Raw genomic sequence first — 22,082 nt, forward strand, 5'->3', positions numbered from 1 at the left:
GTCGCCCCTCAAATCGTCGGTGGATATCCCCTTGGAAGTTTTACGGAACTTACTGGGTTTAGAACCCCCACCTGCCTGAAGCTTCCTCTTACGCTCCCGCAAGGCCTTAGCAGTCAGCAACTGGCATTTGGAACAATCGTCAGTGTCATGTCTCTCGCCCATGTGATGCGGATCGGTAATGAACATCTTCAACTTGCTGTCCCGGTAACTCTTGAAGCCAGACCGCGGAGTCGGAGGGGTCGAAGAAGAAGACATAGTCACGAGGAATACACGAGGCACGCCGAGTCTCTGAAGCAAACACGTTTGCGGAAAAAACGGAACTGAGGCTACGGGCGCTGTGCATCCTATTTATAACATATGGTGACGTCGCCCTTGCCAGAGTCCTTCCAGGGACATAGACCCGACGCCATCGATGCAGGACACCCTCTGCCGAAAAACTTTCCGAAGTAAACAGCTGTGGACATTACATGTCAAAGATGTGGAATACGTTGGCGGACACAATCCATTCGAAATAACAGCCATGTTCACAACCTGGTAACGGTTTCTCCTCATAACCTGGTGAATTCCCTTCCCTAGATTCAAAGAGCATCTTGTTCAACAGTACCAAAAGAAGGATAAGGAAATCCTTTCTCGCAACACAGTTCCAATAAAGTTGTTTTGTTCCAACTTGAACTCCACCAACAGTTTACAATGTTCAACAAGTTTGCCCTCTGTCCACTTGTGATAATGAGTTCAATACAACTTCTTCCCATGAAACAAGAATACGTCCATAGTTCATTTGGATCAACAACAATGTCTTTGTCAGGATGATTCTGAAAACACAATAGTGGTTCTTCCACGTCTTCTTCAATGCTTGTAGCACACTAAAGTACTTTAATAACTTTCATCTGGTCCACTCGCCTGTCAGGAACACTACTACAAGGTCCTTTTGTTCTGGTCTAATCCCACGCCAGGACAGATGCAACTCCTAATTACAAGTACATCTGTGGTAAAGTGGTGTTTACAACCATATAACAATGTCTTTTCCTACATAACATCAAGGTTGACTACCTCTTCTCAGGGACCTCAAAGGTTCCTGATGAGTCGTGTCGAGGACCCGAGCCCAAAGGCGTGCGAGTCACAGATCGAGACCGTTCCTTACCGGCTTCTTGCGAAGGCACAGACGAACTGTGCCCTGGGATTGGAAAATCGCCAGCATCTGTTCTCAGAAGGCAGCCCATTCCTCCGGAGTCGAGGACTTAGTCGGACATGCCACTTTCCTCGCGGCTCCATCCTCAGAGGACGGCGGGGAAGGCGACCGGTGACAGCGCTTCCTGGAGTGCAGAGACGAGGACGACGAATGGCGGGAACCACTCCTGGACCGAGATCCCCGGGACTCCTTCCGACGCGGAGAGTCGCCCCTCAAATCGTCGGTGGATATCCCCTTGGAAGTTTTACGGAACTTACTGGGTTTAGAACCCCCACCTGCCTGAAGCTTCCTCTTACGCTCCCGCAAGGCCTTAGCAGTCAGCAACTGGCATTTGGAACAATCGTCAGTGTCATGTCTCTCGCCCATGTGATGCGGATCGGTAATGAACATCTTCAACTTGCTGTCCCGGTAACTCTTGAAGCCAGACCGCGGAGTCGGAGGGGTCGAAGAAGAAGACATAGTCACGAGGAATACACGAGGCACGCCGAGTCTCTGAAGCAAACACGTTTGCGGAAAAAACGGAACTGAGGCTACGGGCGCTGTGCATCCTATTTATAACATATGGTGACGTCGCCCTTGCCAGAGTCCTTCCAGGGACATAGACCCGACGCCATCGATGCAGGACACCCTCTGCCGAAAAACTTTCCGAAGTAAACAGCTGTGGACATTACATGTCAAAGATGTGGAATACGTTGGCGGACACAATCCATTCGAAATAACAGCCATGTTCACAACCTGGTAACGGTTTCTCCTCATAACCTGGTGAATTCCCTTCCCTAGATTCAAAGAGCATCTTGTTCAACAGTACCAAAAGAAGGATAAGGAAATCCTTTCTCGCAACACAGTTCCAATAAAGTTGTTTTGTTCCAACTTGAACTCCACCAACAGTTTACAATGTTCAACAAGTTTGCCCTCTGTCCACTTGTGATAATGAGTTCAATACAACTTCTTCCCATGAAACAAGAATACGTCCATAGTTCATTTGGATCAACAACAATATCTTTGTCAGGATGATTCTGAAAACACAATAGTGGTTCTTCCACTTCTTCTTCAATGCTTGTAGCACACTAAAGTACTTTAATAACTTTCATCTGGTCCACTCGCCTGTCAGGAACACTACTACAAGGTCCTTTTGTTCTGGTCTAATCCCACGCCAGGACAGATGCAACTCCTAATTACAAGTACATCTGTGGTAAAGTGGTGTTTACAACCATATAACAATGTCTTTTCCTACATAACATCAAGGTTGACTACCTCTTCTCAGGGACCTCAAAGGTTCCTGATGAGTCGTGTCGAGGACCCGAGCCCAAAGGCGTGCGAGTCACAGATCGAGACCGTTCCTTACCGGCTTCTTGCGAAGGCACAGACGAACTGTGCCCTGGGATTGGAAAATCGCCAGCATCTGTTCTCAGAAGGCAGCCCATTCCTCCGGAGTCGAGGACTTAGTCGGACATGCCACTTTCCTCGCGGCTCCATCCTCAGAGGACGGCGGGGAAGGCGACCGGTGACAGCGCTTCCTGGAGTGCAGAGACGAGGACGACGAATGGCGGGAACCACTCCTGGACCGAGATCCCCGGGACTCCTTCCGACGCGGAGAGTCGCCCCTCAAATCGTCGGTGGATATCCCCTTGGAAGTTTTACGGAACTTACTGGGTTTAGAACCCCCACCTGCCTGAAGCTTCCTCTTACGCTCCCGCAAGGCCTTAGCAGTCAGCAACTGGCATTTGGAACAATCGTCAGTGTCATGTCTCTCGCCCATGTGATGCGGATCGGTAATGAACATCTTCAACTTGCTGTCCCGGTAACTCTTGAAGCCAGACCGCGGAGTCGGAGGGGTCGAAGAAGAAGACATAGTCACGAGGAATACACGAGGCACGCCGAGTCTCTGAAGCAAACACGTTTGCGGAAAAAACGGAACTGAGGCTACGGGCGCTGTGCGTCCTATTTATAACATATGGTGACGTCGCCCTTGCCAGAGTCCTTCCAGGGACATAGACCCGACGCCATCGATGCAGGACACCCTCTGCCGAAAAACTTTCCGAAGTAAACAGCTGTGGACATTACATGTCAAAGATGTGGAATACGTTGGCGGACACAATCCATTCGAAATAACAGCCATGTTCACAACCTGGTAAAGGTTTCTCCTCATAACCTGGTGAATTCCCTTCCCTAGATTCAAAGAGCATCTTGTTCAACAGTACCAAAAGAAGGATAAGGAAATCCTGTCTCGCAACACAGTTCCAATAAAGTTGTTTTGTTCCAACTTGAACTCCACCAACAGTTTACAATGTTCAACAAGTTTGCCCTCTGTCCACTTGTGATAATGAGTTCAATACAACTTCTTCCCATGAAACAAGAATACGTCCATAGTTCATTTGGATCAACAACAATGTCTTTGTCAGGATGATTCTGAAAACACAATAGTGGTTCTTCCACTTCTTCTTCAATGCTTGTAGCACACTAAAGTACTTTAATAACTTTCATCTGGTCCACTCGCCTGTCAGGAACACTACTACAAGGTCCTTTTGTTCTGGTCTAATCCCACGCCAGGACAGATGCAACTCCTAATTACAAGTACATCTGTGGTAAAGTGGTGTTTACAACCATATAACAATGTCTTTTCCTACATAACATCAAGGTTGACTACCTCTTCTCAGAAGACAAAATACACATTTGTGCTGTTTGTTACCCGATTGTGATTGCCACACGCAATGCAGGTTATGCTCCACTCCTCCTAAATATCTCCTGTCAGATGGAGAACCTTCCTGTCACTCTTATTTCACCACTTCCACATTAACCACCTGCTGACAATGTTTTTCTCTCACTATTTCTCTTCTTTGGCTTTGGCAACGTAGGTCTAAACCAGGTCTTCTTATAGCCTCTTTTACACACTGGCAATAAGATCCACAAACACTTGGATTCTTAACTGCCCTCTCTTGGCTTTGGCAATGTTGGTTCTTTATAACTTGCCTTGATATTATTCTCTTTGGGCTTTGGCAATTGTTGTTAGAGACTCCTGGACCATTAAAGAAGAATTTACTCGTGGATTTGAAATCTTTCAGCCAGGTGTAGCCACGCCCCCTCTGTTATCCAGAAGCCTACATAAGGGGAATCTGCACGCTTCTGCGCACGCGCTTCGTGAAGTCGCTGTTTGGCTGCTTTGGTTGTGTTTGTGCTTGTGCACTCCACTGCACTGCAGTCTGAAACTTTTGCTTGCCCCTGCCATTGCCCTGACCTCCTTCCTGCCCGGCTCCTATCTCCCTTCTCCCTTTGCCCTCCCCCGTTTGATGCCTTTGCTTCATGTGATGACCTGGTGCTGTAAAGCCAGGTAAGTCTGAGCCTGTGCCGCGCCGTGTCATTCATGCTGACGGGGGACAGTAGACGGAGGAAATAAATTGCAAATGGTGAGGTGTGGAGGAGTGTGGAGTGTGTGCAGCGCGTGCAGTGGGGGAGGTGAGTGAGGCTAGAATAAATCACCCGCATACGCACCACTGCTGGTGGCGGTTTAAATTGTGGTAGATGGTTAAACTATACTTTGGAAGCTCGCTTTCAGTGGCGAAGTTCGTTTTTTGTGCTTTGTACAATGACTGTGCTTCTCTGGAATTTACCAGCATTTACAAACATTGAGTAAGCGGATAAGCATATCTTGGTCCTTTATCTGATGTTAATTGTGCAACAGAGAAGCATCAGAGAGACAAATACACAAAATATGGATAAACAATGTCTCGGGAAACATAAGGTGTTACGGGGACCGCCTATATGTATACTTAAAGTTATTTTCCACCCTAAAGCTTTACAAGTGTTATGTAAACAAATGACAGTATTTTCCTAAACTCCCTAAGTCTATAAATAACAAAGAGGTAGCAGCAAAAGAGTTAGCTGGCGAACTTGCAAAAGATCTTGGTTGTGTAAGCTCCATATTGCTGGGTGATGTGATTTGTAGTGATGAGCTCCGTACACGGAGTGTCAATGCACCGTTAATATTAAATCTTCCCTCACATGATGTTTCTATTCCTACGAGTACATGCTCTCTTAATAATGAACATATCCCATTTGAGAATATGAGTGAGGCTAATGGTGTTGCTGGAGATGCTGCTGTGTCATTAACATTTACCATAGAGGGCAATAATTTAAATACCCAAGTGATGGTACACAATAGTGCGGAAAATGGCTTGTCAGCTATGGTAAATATAGATCTTCCACGTTGTGATTTGGAGGATGACGGAGTCAAGTACCTTGGTAACAACATGTCTGCATCATTTTGTGAGTCCTTCACCCCTCGAACACATTAAAATGTCTCCTTTAGCAGTAGATATCATTCCTTTTGAGTCAGTTAACACACTTGGAGTAGGCATTGGTGTGATAGATGGGAATATCCATGGTGGTTGTGTATTAAGTGAAGGAGTTGTGTCGCAGAAGTCCAAAGATGTTGAAGAAGCCTTGACCAACCCATACATGATCCCAGTGAGAGTAAGAATACAAGCATCAGTGATAATAGCATGACATCCAGCAAGATGTTTAATGCCAGGTGTTCACGTTTAGATGTGAAATTGGATGTACAATCTCTTTTAATTCATAAAAGTATGAATATTGGCTGAAAGGTGGTATGTGAACATGGCACTAGTATGCAAAGATCTAATGCAGTGCATCAAAATGATAAAAATAAAAAGTTGATAACGAAAAACGTAGAACCCTGTACCTGTAATTATAGAAAAAATAAAGTAAACCATGCCTTCATGTATAGTAAAAAATCAAATTGAGGAAAAATACAAAAGGCGAGGCTAAAAGAAAGTTAAAATTCAGGTCTGATATTGGTGATTCTTGTTTGAATCCTATGTTAGAAAAATCTGTGTTAGAAGTTGTGCCTCTGGAGGGGGCGCTGTTGAGCAGCCTGGGAAATGGCTGCCCAGCTTCAGAGCTCCGTGCATCATCGGCACATATCCGACTACATCAGCAGTTTGCTCTGTCATTTTTTGATTATACTTGATGCGACTGTCCACTGCCTGGCCTTGTGGGCGGCCTCGTTAGTGGCAATCTTTCCCCGAGATGCGCGGGACCTCTGCTCGCCTACCTGGGGCCACTGCGGAGCCAGGCTCATCACCCGTGGCATACCGCGCTCACTGGGGCCATGGGTGCTGCTCTGCCTCTTACCACCATATGCGACCCTTGCCGTGATCGGTGCCGGCTGCCTCAGGTGCGTGGCGTGGAGAGCCTGGGTCCCGCCTGGGCCATGACTGCCACGGGATGGCCGCGCGGTGGAGCGGCTCCCCGCAATCACTGCCGTTCCAAATCGAACTTGCCATCTGGCTTTGCGGGCTTGGCTGCTTGCAGCGCCCGCTGCATTGCTGCATTCAAGACCTGGAGCGGAGTGGTGGTGGGGGAGGTGCACTGCCCGATCTGCTCTGCTAGCCCTGAATCTGCGCTGGATTCCCGCTGTGCTCACATTGCCCATGAGGGCCACACTGTGAGCTGTGGGATCGCAGCCCAGTGCTTCTCCTATCAGTACACCTCGGAGCCTTGTGTACGTCCTTGGGCTCCAGGAGCGAGCCGACCTGCCGCCGGTTCAGTTGAGGAGCTGGGGACGGCCCGCTCCTTAGGGTTCCGTGTGCCTGGAGGTGCCAGACTTGCACGGGCCTTTGTTGCTCCTCCTGTGACCTACTGACCCCCCGCGGGTGTTTCCCGCATTGTGAAACGGCATTATGCCCATTTCCTACACCTGGGCCGTTGCACGGGTGGCAGCCGTGGGACGGGTGGCCTGTCGAGGGCGACCCCTCCTCCTCCCATATCATTGCTGACACCTGTGTGGCGGCCCTGTGACCCTACATATATAACTGTGTCAATATACTATTGGAACTGGACTGTTCATGCTTCCACGATCCTGTCACTTTTTGCTTCTCGCGCTTTCACGTAAGGCTGTCCTGTGGTTCATCTTACATGACCACAAATGGCCACTGGCTAGAGGCAGGGACCTGTGTGCAAGCATATGATAGTTTTGCCATTGCTACCTGTTCCATCTATACGAAAACGGCCTGCCGCATCCCTTCATTACTTACCAAGTGACTGATAATAGACTTGCCCGCTCTTCCACATCGCAGCTCCTGCCCATGTATTAGCTGGCCAGTCTCAGAAGCTGTGTTACCCTGCTCTGCTGGACCTCCATTCCAATTTCCCAGCGTTCCCTGACATAATCACCACATGTAGTTTGCCCTGGCCCGGACAGCTGTATCCCATACCATTTCCAGTCTTCACCTATCTGAGCACTCCCACGTCCTCAACTGCACAGTAATGCCGAACAAATCTCGAGGCGCCAACCAAGTGGGGGCCATGGACAAGTTCACCAAAGCAACACCGAGATCGGAGTCGGGTCATACATCCTCCAATCAGGACGGCCCTGATTCACGTCCAGGCACGCCGACTCCTGACCTCGCCACAATGATGGAATCCATGGCTAAAAACTTTGCCTCTTTCCATGAAAAGTTGGACGACATAAATACCAATGTCGCATCTCTTAAGTCCCAAATTGACCAGGCCGGGAACAGGATCACTGAGGCGGTGTCTAGAATTGGAACTAATGAAGATTGACTGCATGCCCTTCAGGACATGGTTGCCTCTCTCACCCGTGACATGAAGACCGTAAAAGCAAAATGTGAAGATTTGGAATCCAGATCACGCAAGAATAACATACGGATAATTGGGGTTCCGGAAAATGATCTCAAGGGCCGCATGGAACTGGCGGTTGAAAACCTGCTTAAAGACTTAGGTATTGGAAAAGCCCCTCAAAAAATTGCCCCTCAAAAATTGATACTACGGCACACTAAGGAAAGTATACTTGAGATAAGTGCTTTTAAATAATCAAAGACAGAATCATAGGTATTAATCATGTTTTAGTCCATAGGTGACACGTGTTTCGGCAAGTACATCATTGCTTTTTCAAACCTGGGCTTACTCTATCACATATTATCAACAAATTAATACTGTTATACATGCATTTTCTGGTGGAATAACAAATTAAACAGTTAAATCATTGTCACATTTTTGAATGTGGAAATGTTAGACAGAGAGAAAGGGTAGGGAATGGGGACGGATTCAACGAGGTAAAGACAAAAGAAAAAGAACAGAAAGGTTAGCAATTTATTTTAAAAAAAACAAGTTTGGAAGTTTATCTGAATTATAATGGAAAATTAAAGATAAGATATATGCATAATTAGAAAATGCATTTGGCCAATAAGAATAAAGTTAGTGAAAATGGGAACTATGTCACGTTATAAAAACACTCGTCATTGTACAATAGATGACGTGAAAGGTACGAATAGCCGTGTTACAAGTTTAATAATGTGTTGCAAAATGTAATGTGCCGAAAAATGTTATCAAAAGAATAGTGATGAGGCACGGTGAAAACGCTATGTTGAGGCAAATCTCAGAGTCCATTAAGTTTGAATATGGATTGTTTCAAAAACATTACCTGTATCAAGTAGGCCAAAGTATTCTGGCATAATGGAAGTTGAACGTACTACCCGGGCTCAATCCCGCTGTGAAAGAAATAATATTGCAAGGTTTGTATTTAATGGGACATTCCCTTGCAAATGTTTGCAGATTACACAACACATGTGTGCGCACGCGTTTAGATTTCTCTACAGTATCCCAATAAATCACTTTATGCATAGCACTGTACAAATGTGTATGCATGCGGATATGTGAATGTAGGAGGCATAGGCATCATAGGCAGCGATTCATACGTGCTGGAGAACAAGAAGATTGTGGTTACTGATCTGGCGTAATCCGCCTGAAAACTGGTGACTGTGTACGCGTTCTGGCTGCCGTGTACACATTATATATGAACTCAAGTTATATTGCTGTGCGGCTTGAATGTGAGAAATAATTGTGCAGCATAAAGCAGAGGACGCGAAAAGAACACAGTGTATGCCACCACATACCTCTAGATACATGTCTGGACAGCTCGTCAGCTGCTGACCATCTCGCTGATGCGCCGGCGTTTCACTGCTATTCTAATATTGTTGATCTTGGTTGCCGGGGCAACCTGTGGTAGCCATCATCAGTTTCTATCCCCTTAGTTTGGATAGCCGCCATTTTTGAGTGTGTTCAGTTAGTTGGTTGTGTGGTTGCCGGGGCAACATTGGCAGTCCATCTTTAGTTTCTGAACCCAAAATTGGTCGGTCGCCATATTTTGGGATATGTTGTTGAATGGTAATTATTAAAAGCACATCCATGTTGGGCTATGGTGAGAAATAAACTAAGAAGTTTGCACAGTGTTCCGGAATATGAAACGCAATGACACTACTACAAAAAAGGACCGCACTTATGATGCTGACCGCCAATAGTCTGACATTATATTTATAATGCATATGTTTCTACACTGTAAAATGTTATGTGCCTCACACATTATATTGAGAATCGAATAAGTACTTTAAGTGGAGTTAGCGATTAACTAATGAACATAGGAAAAAATATTAAATTGTAGATTATTGGTGTGTTATGTGTGTTCCTATAGGATGCCAGGCTGCATGTCTTGAGATTATGAGTGGAAGAGTGTGTTGGAGAACTAATAATGTTGATAAACAATCGCTTCCCCGGCTAAAAAGGACAGCCCGTGACTCTATCGAGGCGCCGATCACTGACGAAGAAGTGGACGAGGCAATAAAAGCTCTTAAATCCCGAGCCCCTGGCCCTGATGGCTATACAACCAGGTTCTACAAGATTTTCAAACCCCAACTATTAGCACCTTTGGTACAGTTGTTTAACTCGTTCAGGACTACAGGCACTGTAACCCCGTCCATGCAGGAATCAATTACGGTCCTACTACCTAAACCTGGGGGCGATCCGAGGAACCCTGCATCATATAAACCCATCGCCCTGTTCAACATAGATGCCAATATTTACTCTAAAATCCTGGCGTCCCGTCTGTCTCGATTTTTGCCGAAGATAATCAGTGCGGATCAGAGTGGCTTCCTTAGACACCGCTCCACGGCTGACAACATTCGAAGAGCCTTGGATCTGGTGGAACTCGCCTCCCGGGATTCCCGGGAGTTGGTGCTCTTGGCCCTGGATGCGACCAAGGCATTTGACAAAGTGGATTGGACTTTCATGAGGCTCACCATGGCGGCTTTTGGATTTGGCCCGGAGTTCTGCACCATGACGCTGGCAAATTACAAAGCCCCCAAAACCCTTCTTAGAGTTAACGGCACCCTCTCCTCCCCCATCAACCTAACATGCGGAACCCGACAAGGATGCCCGCTGTCGCCGCTTCTCTTCGCTTTCATTATGGAACCGTTTGCCCAGCGGATCTATGCGGATGATGTCCTCCAGACTATCACGAAACCCCACTCCTCCCTCCCTCCCTCAAGCCCTGGCTGAGATAACGAGCTATGGCAGGGTCACAGGCTTCACAGTCAACTACCGGAAATCAGTCGCCATGGGAGTGGGCTTGACCCGAGAAGCCCGAGAGGCCCTGGTTCCGCTGTGCCCAATACAATGGTCGACCAAAGGAATTAGCTACTTGGCAGTTCAGATCCCGGCCAGCCCAAGCGAGACTTATCGGGCTAATTTTCCCCCATTATTTACAAACTTGGAGGCAGATTTGAGACGCTGGGTAACACAGGAGATATCGCTGATGGGCCGTATTACAGCCTGTAAGAGGAACTTACTACCGAGATTTCTGTATGCATGCTCCACACTCCCGGTGCCGGTCCCGGCGCCGGCCCTTCAATGCTTACAGAAGAAAATGCTGCAATTTATTTGGAAGGGGAAAAAGCCCGGGATCCCTAAATCCACGATGCTGGGAAACGCGAAATTGGGTGAGCTCGGGGTCCTTGACTTGCAGAAATACCAAATGGCGGCTCACCTGTCTTGTATCCAATCATGGCAAGCCCTCACCAACCGCCCCAGATGGGTATACCTCGAACAAGCGCAGTTGCCCCTCCCGCTACGCTTTCTCCCACATGTCCCCTGTCCGGAACGGCGACAGTGGCGGAATCTCCTGGCATCCACCAAACACACCATTTCGGTGTGGGACAAGGCGTTGAGACAGAAGAGGATCCCGACGGGGCTCAGCCCCCTCTCCCCAGTGTTCATGAACCCGACCTTTTCTCCTGGTCTGTCTCCCCGGAATTTTAAGGCCTGGATTGCAGGAGGCCTAGAGACCCTGGGTCAACTTTTTGAAGGGGGCCAACCCTGCACCTTTGAGCGATGCAAAGAACTCTTTGGGATCCATGAACGAGATAGGTTCACTTATACCCAGCTACGCCACTGGTGCACTCATCCACCGACTCGCCAGGCGGCTACTCGTCCCCCCACAGCCATCGAATTGACCCTTAAGGAGCTCCCGCCCCGAGGAAGAATATCCACTCTATACAAGCGCCTCCAAACGGACTTCCTATCCTCCAAGACCCGGTATATGGCCCTATGGGAGGCGGACCTGGGCCATCCGATTGAAGACCAACAGTGGGTTGACATCTGTTCCCAGGCTCACACCTCCTCATCATGCATCACAAATAGAGAGTGCGCCTACAAGATCCTCCTCCGGTGGTACTACCCTCCCCTAAGACTCCACCACATGAACTCCACGATGAACCCTTAATGCTGGAGGCAGTGCGGCCAAATAGGCTCCTTCTTCCACATGTGGTGGTCCTGCCCCAAGGCCTGGAAACAATGCCTGGCGACGATAGCGGACATCACTCAGGTGCGACTGCTCTTGGCCCCCGAACCTATCCTCCTTGGAGCACCGATCCTCGGGATCTACCCCAGGTCTGGCCCCAAGGCCAAACTATTGTCACAATGCCTACTTGCAGGTAGGAACGTGATAGCCCGCACCAGGAAAACGACGGAAGGCCCTCTCATGCCTTTCTGGTGGATAAAGGTCTGGGACATCCTGATCGCTGAGAAGGTGACGGCTGCCGGAGCAGGCACCTTGCATCGCTATCGCAACATCTGGGGTCCAGTATTGGAGTTTGACCAAAGGTTCCCAGCCCTGACTTTCAAGCCCCAACTGGCCAGGAGAACTATTCGGGATGGAGACCCCCTACAGGGAAGTGAAGAAGGAACTTGAGACCGAAGGGTGGGGTGGGAGGAGCGTCAAATGGTATTACTGTATGCTACATGTCGCAAGTGATTAAGCTTTGTATTGCCATAACCTGCCTGTTTAAAATAAACACGTTTAAAAAAAAAAAGTTCAATGAAAGTATGCACGATTTCTCCATCCGTATACATCCACATAGCCACCCTGGATGTGGCACGTGTAATCCTGAAAGTACCATGTAATTGATTACCTTTTTGTGATAGTGTGGGGGCTAGGGGACTGGGGTTAAACAATATCAAACTGGGTAGGGCAGTCAGTCCTCCATTATAGATGTATTAAGGTGTTTTTATTTTTTGTGACGTGCGTGCCAGCAACTTTATTTTTAATTTTCTCTTTATATGCGTGTCTGTTTGCCTCTCCTCACATTTTTACCACATTATGGTCAATGCTTCTTGCACAGTGTAAAAGAAAACGACATTGCCAATGGTGCTCAAATAAATGCCATTTCTACGGGACCACTGTGTATTTTGCGACCACATAGTGGGTGGAGAACATGCCAGCAGTCTGCATAAAATCACGCATAATTCTTTTTATAGCACACCTTGCAACCTCTGGCTGTGGACAAATTACACTGTCATGGACCCAAACGCCTCTTGGTGTAATGCATGAGTAAACAACCTTTGCAGTAGGAAAAATACACATCACAGAGGTCAGCAACCTCTTCAGGTGACGGATTAATCGTCCACACGACATGTAACCCAAATGTAGACTTCCATAGCGCAGCACGACAAAGTCAACGTTTGTGACGGACGCCACATATCTGCAAAGGCGACCCATCCCGCCGGAACTGCAGTCACCATGACAGCCTCAGAGAACGTCCACTCCTTCCAACCCTAAATTACCAGCAACGCCTCTTTGCACACAACACCTGTGCAGATGGCGCACAAAAGTATCACTGACGATAAGCACTGTACGTCTCTCCATCTCGACTACCCTCACGATACTGTATTAGGAGGAAATGGTACCGCCCCTTCCTGTGAACCACGCCTTGAACTCCTACTTGCCTATTTCCCACAATTCCATTTCCCTTTCCACCCTGCTCATAATGCCAGGATGTGCACATGCGCTTTCCCATCTTCAGTGAGGGCCACGGCCCAGTAAAGCTGAGACAATACATCTTCCCTATGCACGGTCACTTTTTGCAGCACTCCCCTATTGGGTGCCGACAAATTTTCAAACAAGCATGCAGCAATGACATAAAAAACCTCTGCATTGCACACTGTCAATTCTATACACCACTCCATATTTACCGTTGAACACTCACAGTACAAGTTCCGTTTCATTGCAAAACCCTCCACCAGAAACTTCTGCTAAATAATGCACGATTGAAGCATCCACAAAGATCCTAAGACACACCCAGCACACCTTTGGCCATGCACACAAAACTGCAGCCCTTTCCACACCCACCACAACACTATGCATCCAAGCAAGCGACCATGTGGGCACCGAACATTATGCAAAAACTTAATATACGTAGCAGCACTTCTACCCCACTCCCCCACACCATAAAACACCCATTCACGAAAACATGTCACACTTTGTTTTCACAGAATCCACAAACATACCACAGCCTGCATCATCCCTATGCACTGCCATTCACAAAGTATTGTGTCACTGGCAACCTATGCACAACAGCCGCACAATATTGGGCCTACTTCAATAAATCTGCACACAGCACATTAACCAACCACATGAGCTGCACTTCAACCATACCCACTTCCATACTCACATTACGTACACACTGCACCCTGTCGCCACACTGCACAACTTCTCACTGCACCATCTTCTGCTGCACACCAAATACTGTAGCATGTTGCAACAATCACCACAACCATGGAATGCACAATACACGCTTCACAACTCACTTTTAGTGCTGTAGCACGTCCACAATGTGCTCCACACCCATTCTCCAAACATCACCACCCTGTGCCTCATGCACTATGAAACCTGCATTGCTCTAGTGGGTGTGCTCCTGGCACACATTCCCTGCACCGTAATGCAATCATGCATGTCATCATGTCACCAACTACCACTGTGCACATATGCACCAGTGGCACCAGCACTCCTAACCTACCTCCACACTGTAATGGACATGCACAGCATTACATGCAACAGTTACCATAATGTATAAACATTACACTGTTTCCGGCACCCCTATGCCCTTTCATTCACATACTATTGTCTTACCGAATTCCACTGAGAAGGTATTGTGTCACTACCAAAATAACTACAAAATGCAGGCATTGTGCACACAGCACACTATCCAAGCACATATAAACTGCCATTCACCCACACCTTCTACCATACTGACAGTATGCAAACACTGCACCTAGAGACCACACTGCATGACATTTCACTACAGCATCTACAGCATCTCCAAACACAGTGCACCGCCATGGAGCTATGCAGCAACAAATTGCAACAGATACCATAATGTACAAATCTCTCCTGCATCCCTGTGCACTTTCAATCACATACTATGGGCGTACCCACTTCCATTCACAAAGTATTGTGCCACTTCCAACTTACCCACAATCGGTTTGCAACACTGGGCTATAACAGCTGAAATGTGCTCCACAACCATTCCTTACATGTCACCACCCTCTAACTGATGCACATTCAAAAATGCATTACTGCCATGGGTGTCCTCAAGGTCTAGGCTCTAGAGTGCATGGCCTACGGGCTACGGCCTTCAGCAATGCACCCAATAGTCTAGGCCTTGAACACACCCACAGCTCTACCATACCGAAAGTATGCAAACACTGCACCCAGAGCCCACACTGCGTGACATTTAACTGCAGCATCTCCAAACACAGAGCACCCCCATGGAGGTATGCAGCAGCAAATTGCAACAGTTACCATAATGTACAAACAAAACAATCTCTACTGCATCCCTGTGCACTTTCAATCACATAGTATAGGCTTACCCACTTCCATTCACAAAGTATTGTGCCACTTCCAACCTACCCACAATCTGTTTGCAACACTGGCCTATAACAACTGAAATGTGCTCCACAACCATTCCTTACATGTCACCACCATCTAAGTGATGCACATTCAAAAATGCATTACTGCCATAGGTGTCCTCCGAGCCTAGGCTCTTGAGTGCATGGCCTTTGGCCATGCACCCAAAAGTCTAGCCTTTGAACACACCCACAGCAACGTAATGCCACCATGTCAGCAAGTACGACAATCCACATACCCACCACTGCCACCAGCCCTCCTATCCAACCACAACAGCGCCATGGCGCTATGCAACACCAAATTGCACCAGTTAACATAATGGCCATGTGGGCAGCTAACATTAAGCACTGACAAAACACCCATGCATGAAAACAGGTCGCAATTACCAGAATCCACAAACACATCCCAGCCTCCACCACCGCTACCCACAGCCATTCACAAAGTATTGTGTCACTAACCACAAAATGTTCACAGCATTGGACCTACTTGAAGAAATCAGTACACAGCACAGGCCGTGCACAGACCCACAGCAATGTCATGTCACCATGTCACCATCCATATACACACCACTGCCACCAGCACTCCTACCCAATCTGCGTACCACCATGCATCTATGCAGCAACAAATTGCAACAGTGAACATAATGTGTAAAGAAAACACTCTCTCCTGCACCCCTGTGCACTTTCATTCACTTACTATGGAGTCCCCACTTCCATTCAGAAAGTACTGTGTCACTGCCAACCTACCCACATTCTGGTCACAACACTTGCCGTACTGCAACCAATCTGCACATATCACACTTTACAAGCACCATCCTGTACCGAATGCAGAGTCAAAGATGCATTCCTGAGGTGGGTATGTTGCAGCCCTATGCTCTTGAGTGCATGCCCTACACCCTACGGCCTTCGCCCATGCACCCAATAGTCCAATCCTCCCATAGACCTACTGCACCTTCATTCACCCATGCATGCCACCAAGTCTCCAACTACTGGATTCCATCCGCAGTGCACAGCCACCCCCACTCCCATCCACCCTATGTCATGTGTAAATAACCCCCCTTCTGCAATTCACCTGCCACCACTCACCATGAAAAGAGGTTGCTGCAAACAGGTTGCGGCAGAAGCTATGGGGCCGTTACGACAGTTGCCTCAAATCACCACACACAGTACTCGCCTACATATGTCACATTAACCACTTCTCACTACCCCATCCGTTCCCTCCCTTACTGCCGCCAACGCATTCCATACGGTACATTTTCCAGACCCTTCCACCTCCGATACACCATGGCGGCGTCCCCAAAAGATGTTGACGTACACCAAGCTTCCCTCCAGCCAACCACCGGCCGCGTCCAAACTACTCTGACAGCATGCCGTACCGCAAGTCAATGACACTTCTGTCCGTGGAGCGAACAGGGAAATGGGTCAGCAGAGCGGACCCAGATATCACTAATTTTTTGGGACTTACATCTCAGTTCTTTGCAACAAAACCACTAGTCGGATTTCCACCAAACACACAAAAGCACACTTTCTGACCCAAGCCCTTGCTCCTGCCGCAAGTTTGGTCAAAATCAGTCCAACCGTTCGGCATGTAGCAGTGCACAAAGTTTTCCCCATTCAGTCTATGGAAAAAAGACCCCCCTATAACTTTGCCCACCCCCCTGCACGAAACCTCTCCCAACTTGGTGAAAAAATTCAGACCAGACCATATATTTTTTTGCAAAGTTTGGTGAGGTTTCCTCCAGGGGTAATAAAGTTATAAGCTGCCGGAAAAGTGCTCTTCTTATGAGTTTAGCAACTTTACCATAACTACACGCCCACTACCGCGGGCCGTGTAATATTTATATAAATCTCTTGAATTGGCATCACAAAAGTTGCAGAGGTGTTTTTATTTTGAAAAGGGCACCAATGGCATGACAGAGCCCCAAACAAAGATTGCTTTTCCCATAAATCCCTGTAGAAATTGCATTGATCCCTTGGGCTCTGAAAATGATGTAGAATTCACTGGCTGGCTCAAGCACCTCATCTATAATATTTGTAATGGAGTCTGTAATCTGCAAGTTGCGCGTAGATCTCTGCAGCACAGATACTTTAAATCCAAACAGGCTCAACGTTTTCCCTCACTATTCACCCACTGTTTCCACACTCATCAGGACCCCTCTCTCCTTTGGTGCCCCTATTCCCCCCTTACTCTCTGCAGACCCTCTGTTCATGTTTGTACAAAAGACAAAATCACTGGCTTTTGTTGGGAAGGAGAGAGGGTCTTCCCACCCCCCTACGCGATACTGAACAAGAACTAGATGCTAATAGAGCCCATCCAGGGAGCAGGGGGGCTCTAGGGCGTACACATAAAAGGGGGGTGCACAATCACCTTAGTGCATGCATTAAAAGTTATATGACAGATGCAGGTGTAAACACCATCTTGGCAAGCAGCAGCTATTTTAGAAGTTAGGCCCAAGGGCAGCGAACAGTATTCTGTGTATTAGGATTAGGCCCCTTGCATGAGCGCGAACACCAACCCCACCCTGGCCAGGTCTGTGAGATCCACAACCTCCTTCATTGTTCAGAAAGTTACAGGCCATTGCGCCCGGGAAGAATGGGCCTGCAAGGTCATGAGAAGGGAGCCCAGCACCTCTTGGCAGTACCATCCCACAGAACAGATAGCAAGGTCCTCCTGCCCCCAACGATCCCCACATGAGAAATACGGCTTTGCCATGCGTTCATCCCATGACCCCCACATGCCACAGTACCATCCAAGCCCAGATCGCCGAGGGTGGCATCAGAATTATAGCTCAAAACTAAGGTGGAGGACCTTGCGAGTGCTGATCTGTCTTGGAACGAGTGAAGTGTGTGTGAGTTAGTGTGATCTCGGTTCTCCCCCATGCCCATCCCTGTATCTGCCAGGTGCATTGTTACAATCGTAAGAATAACAGTGGGCCTCATTACACGGTAGGCGGTGAGCCATGGCGCTATTAGCGCCATGGCTCATGCCGGTAAAATACCGGCACCGCCTTGGCGGAAAGGGGATTTACCGCCCCATTCCAAGGTTGGAGGGGCGGTAAATCCCCTTTCCGCCATTGCCCTTCCCCATTCCCATTTCTGCCCCATAGGGCTCTATGGGACTGGGGAAGGCGCTAATTACGGCACCGCAATTTTGCGGTGCCGTAATTAGCTCCGAGGTCCCTTAGCGGGTTGGATTTTAACGCCTGCAAGAAGCAGGCGTTACATCCTCCAACCCGCAAAGGGACCTCGTAGTACGGCGGTAAGGGTTAACGGTCACCGTTGCCATTAACGGTGACCGTTAACCCTTACCGCCGTCCGTGTAATGAGGCCCATTGTGTGTTAAAGTAGCGTGCGCTAGAGAGCCCAGCCATGATGGCTGCGGTTTCGTGAGCTCCTGTACACCCAAATAAATCCAGTAATCACCTGGGGGATTCTCTGATGGAAAACTAGTGTTCTGATGTAGCATTGTGTGTGTAACTCACCCATCAAGCTATGCAAAATCTGGAAGTGAATCGCTGCTGGGGAAGTGTGGTTTCGGAGAACACGTGGAAGCCCTGGTGAAACGAAGGTTCGGAGGTAGCGGAGGAGGAGCCAGCTCTGAACGCTGAGACCCGGCACACACCCGACCCTGGAGCGGAGAGGGGCTGCGATGGAGGTTTAATGTCAGAACGGAGGCCAGCAGTTTGAGGAGAATGGCGGGCGCCTGATGGTCCCATTGAAAGTATATGTCCGGCAGAGCCACAAGGGCTGAAGCGGAGGAAACTGGCAAGACCAGCGGAGCGCAGCTAGTAGGATCGGAGCACAATTGGAGAGGCGAGGCAGAAAGGTGGAACTGTGGCAGCGGGACACTCCTTGAGGCGTGAACCAGCCTGCGCAGTACAAGCGGGTCAGCAGGGACTTCGAACTTCGAGCGTGAGGAGTGGCGGAGTGAGAGGAACTCCCATCATCGGCAGGTCAACACGGGTGAGGGGGCCCATGAGACCAGCTCAGGCCATATGCCGCCAGAACGTTGGCGGTACTCAGCAGGAGAGAATAGCGGGAACCCCCACGGTGACCGGACCTGGTGCGGGCTGCCGGGGAGGGAGAAGCAACGGAGGAAGGGCCCATTGACAGAGTCAACCCCCTGACATAATCAATGGAAGGCGCCTGGGCAAGTGCGCTGGTTTTGAAGGGACGAAAAGCCACTACGGATGGCCCAGCATGGCATTTAATTGCAGAGCAGCTACACCAGGGTGACACATGGGCGGTACATGAGCCTGGCGAATCTCGATCCCCTTTGGAGCGGATGGGGGTTATAAACCCATGGTGACGCACGGGTCAGGAGGGATCGCAAAGCGGGGATGGTCTCAACCCAGCAATAGCACGGCTCAGCGGCGCTGCCATTTGGGGCGAAGAGCCGAGAATCTTTTCCCATCTTTTCCCATTGATGAGCCAACAGATCCACTTCTTGGGAGGTGAGGAGCACGACCCACGGCACTAGTGGAGTGGGGAAACACCTGGGTGCCACAGCAGCTAGAGGCGCAGCACTGATACCTGAGGGGGGGATCAGTGGGAAGTTTACAAATAGTCAAACTCCTTCGCTGATAAGATCTACAACATCTGAGTCAGGAGTCACCCTGACACGGTGAACACCAGATACATAAAGGAAAACATCAGACTCTGTCCCGATATACTACGGACCGCATGCGAACAGTGCGCAGCTGAGGCAAGAAACTGGTTAGGGGAGCACAAAAGCCACAACAGATTCCTGCCTAAGCAAGCATCATAACCCATGTGAAGTCTCCACACCCGCCACATCCTAAGAAGGGCACTGCTCGCAGGGGGGGTAAGGGTGGGCAACCCCTAAGAATCTCATGACAATCAGAAACACTTGGCTCAAACATACCCAACATGCACCCTGTGGGAGACCTAAACATAAAAGGAGCTGTCCTGGACCCGGATAGTCTCTAGAAACGGGTCTCCACAGGGAATGGGAGAGTGGAATGAACTGTCAGACCGGCAGAAACAGAGACATAAACCCTAACTCACAACACCACATTCTATAACACATGGGACACCCCTCCCTCTGTAGCAAGCCTTGGGCCAGCAGTGAAACTACACCATCTGCGCGGAACACCTGCGCTCACCGCGCCAAGGGGGAGGCGGGAGTCTAAGTGAGGGGAGAAGGAGAACAATCGTTGGAAATCCGCAAAGGATTTCTATAGGTCACGCCAACTGGATCGGGGACCCCCTGGCAACGCAGGACACGTGAACATAAGAGGCACTGGCCTGGGTTCAGATTATATCTGGGATCGGACAGGCGCACAGAGAACATTGGAGTGGGAAAACTTGTCCGATCGGTGAATACAACATCAGAAAATAACACTGACCCCTGATATCTGAGGGGTGCCTCTCACTCTGTCACATGACTTCTGGTACTGACCAGCGGGAGCTGCAGGAGCTTCGACAGGGGAACGTCTGGCAAAAGCAAAAGGGGGCTCCCTAGGATTGACAGGTAAATACAACGCTGCACCACCCTTACCCCCACGAAGGTTCAAGCGTGGTGGCGATGTCTAAGTCCAGCAAAGGGAATAAGCAGCAATCTAAATTACACTTCGACACACCCTCTCAGACGAAAACTAACAAAGCAATGGAGGAGCCTCCAGAGGAACAGAACCAAGCAGCGCCCCAAGATCGTGGGGGGGGGGGCAAGACATCAAGGTGTTGTTGCAAACCAGCATACAGTCACTAGATAGGAAAATAGACACTCGCTTGCAAGGTCGACCACATGTAGGTCCGCCTGGACAAGCACAGAGAACGATTAGACGAGGTAGAGGGGAGAGTGTCCACTGTGGAGGATGGGTCAACATTGATGGCCATGAGATGGTGTTACTGCAACAGGCGTTGAAGAAACTTACCGACAAGCAAGATGACTTGGAGTCTAGATCACGAAGGAACAATCTAAGAATAATCAGAGTTCTGGAATCGGTGGAACAGAGGAATATGGAACCTCTTGTGGAGGAGATGCTGCGTGAGGCGCTGGGACCGGAGGGATTCTCACCCATGTACATAGTGAAGAGGGCACACCACATACCTAGTGGGAGGAAGCCAATCCCAGGGGCACCACCTCGCCCGATTATAGCCCTCATGTTAAACTATCGGGACAGGGACACTGCCCTTCGCAAAGCCTGAGAGAAAGGGACAGTGACCTACAAAGTAGACACAATTAGACTATTTCCGGACATTTCAGACAAGGTACAAGCCTCTGGGTGAAGATAGGCCTGGAGACACATATCCTTTGATAAAGCACAACGCTGGGAACTAAGTGATGTTTGAACTCAGGAAGGTCGGGTAGCAACCACGAAACCACATATGTGTAAGGGGAGGTTTGGACTTCTGGCTGTCCCTCAAGCAAAAACTTAAGATGTGTGTGTGTTTGGGAGGAGGATACAGCTGATGAGTTGAGGGGGATACGCGGAGAGAGGGAGGGGTACGTCGGGAACATGGCGAGTTGGGGGTCTTGGGGGAATGGGGATGCATACTGATGAATTGGGGTTGTCGGTGGAGTTGGGGGGGCAGGTACAGTACGAGTACTACACCATATATATATATTGTGCGGAGCCTATACAGCGTGAACGAAAGGGAGCAGGTGGGACACCAGGTTCCGTAGATTGGACTCCTGGAGACACCAATGTTTTAACAGAGGGCAATGGCATTGCTTAGTTTTATTACCTGGAACGTCAGGGGACTCAACTGTCCCTCAAAATGTAGGAACGTCTTGTTGTACATGCATCAGGTTGGCATTGCATTCTTACAAGAGACCCATTTAGTACCAGAGGCGGAGTCTACATTTGGGAAA

General features: G+C 48.8%; 1 protein-coding gene across 2 annotated transcripts in view; it reads right to left on the minus strand.

Moving 5' to 3' along the window:
- Nucleotides 1-22,082, minus strand: part of GSDME (gasdermin E) — a 941,072-nt gene that overhangs the window by 841,630 nt on the left and 77,360 nt on the right. The window contains exon 1 of one of the 2 annotated variants that reach the window (XM_069648198.1): nucleotides 8,652-8,705. The exons of the other annotated variant lie outside the window; for it this stretch is intronic. The gene's annotated coding sequence lies outside the window, so the exon portion shown is untranslated. Of the gene's footprint in view, nucleotides 1-8,651; nucleotides 8,706-22,082 lie in introns of those variants that run through there. 2 annotated transcript variants of the gene reach the window in all.

The sequence above is a fragment of the Ambystoma mexicanum genome, chromosome 2q (assembly GCF_040938575.1).
Source record: "Ambystoma mexicanum isolate Mex_15411 chromosome 2q, UKY_AmexF1_1, whole genome shotgun sequence".
Lineage (NCBI taxonomy): Eukaryota > Metazoa > Chordata > Amphibia > Caudata > Ambystomatidae > Ambystoma > Ambystoma mexicanum.